Raw genomic sequence first — 1384 nt, 5'->3', positions numbered from 1 at the left:
GATTTCCATCTTCTCATCCCGTCTCGGCCCCTCCCAAATCCCCGGGCAATAAGCAGATTTGGAGAAAACTGCAGAGTTGGCCTTCTTTCTGAAATATTGTGGAGAGAGAATTCCAAACAGAGAATGTGGAAATGTGGAGCCTCCAGGCCATGGCACAGCTAATTGAAAGATGAGTCTTCCTCGGGGAAAAAGGCAGGCTGGCCAAACACGCCTGCTTCAGACACAGAAAAGCAGCAAGCAGCGGCCTGCTGTTTTGACTGCTTTTGTGTTCTGGTTGCTGTTGTCTTGTTTCATGTTCCCCCTGGGAGCGGTTTTCTGAGAGAGCTGGTCCCTGCCCTGCAGTACACTGTGTATTAGCAAGGATGTGCAGATTGTGGAGGGTTTCTTTTATACGTTATTTTAAAAATATGGAACAGCTCAAGAGCGTGAGTGTTATCCTGCACTAGGGCCATCCTCATCTACCCTGCATTATTCTAATTTCTGCCTGTGTGCTGCCAAAGCAAGCACCGTGCTGCAGTTGTGTGGAGGGGGAAAGAGGAGAGGGAAGCCCAGTACAAAGAACAGCTGTGGCTCCTTGAAGTAACGGCCTGTAGCCTCAAGTAAAAGGAGATGTCAGGACCACTGAGCCTAGCCTTCACTGCCCTAAGACTGAGGCACAGGGAGGGGAAGTGACATGCCTGACGTCACACACCAGCAAGGGACGGCCACAGCTTAAGGCACAGAATTTCTTGTGCTCAAGACATTTTTTTTTATTCAAAGCCTGACATTTGTTAGGGATCTCAATGAAGGAGCCGAGGGGCATAAGGGTCATCAGTCTGAAGTGTCATAGTGGTGGTGGAACTGGAGCTACTCCAATGGGCTTTGCCAGAAAACATTCTCAGTGCTTTCCAATCCCCCTCTCACCTTCAGGCTGTCCCCTGTGCCACCCAACTGCCCAAAACACTGACTTCCCAAGGCGTAGCACACACAGTACTCAGGCCACCCTCCTGTGTCAGATGGTGAGCTTCTGAAAGACCATCTCACTGTGCCAGCGCCAACCACACAGTAGGCACGCGCACACATGTTAAATGTCTGAACAAGTAAGAGGGTAGATGCGTTCACATTAGTTCAACAGATGCGCAGACTAGTACCTATCACGTAAAAGACCTGGTTAATGTTACCGGCAGCTTCCTGTGCCTGGAATACATGATGAACACTATCTGAGCACTCTGCTTGCAGTAACAGGATGCTGTACAAGTCACACAACCCTGTGCTTGGCAGCTGGTAATGACTCTCACCCCGTGTCTGTTCTCATGATAAACTGTTAATGCACATGGCGTCCTTTCAAACTCACAAACCGCCGATGAATCAGGTTCCACTGTTCCCATTTAACAGATGTACCAAG

General features: G+C 49.4%; 1 non-coding gene across 1 annotated transcript; it reads right to left on the bottom strand.

Annotated features, from left to right (window-relative positions):
- Positions 1 to 401: 401 nt before the first annotated feature.
- LOC113456100 lies at positions 402 to 507 on the bottom strand. The gene has a single exon (XR_003376972.1). It is a non-coding gene; the product is annotated as a U6 spliceosomal RNA (small nuclear RNA).
- Positions 508 to 1384: the final 877 nt, after the last annotated feature.

Source organism: Microtus ochrogaster, chromosome 5 (genome assembly GCF_000317375.1).
Source record: "Microtus ochrogaster isolate Prairie Vole_2 chromosome 5, MicOch1.0, whole genome shotgun sequence".
Taxonomy (NCBI): domain Eukaryota; kingdom Metazoa; phylum Chordata; class Mammalia; order Rodentia; family Cricetidae; genus Microtus; species Microtus ochrogaster.
The sequence above is the reverse complement of the archived record's forward strand: the minus strand, read 5'-3'. Positions and strand labels throughout refer to the sequence as shown.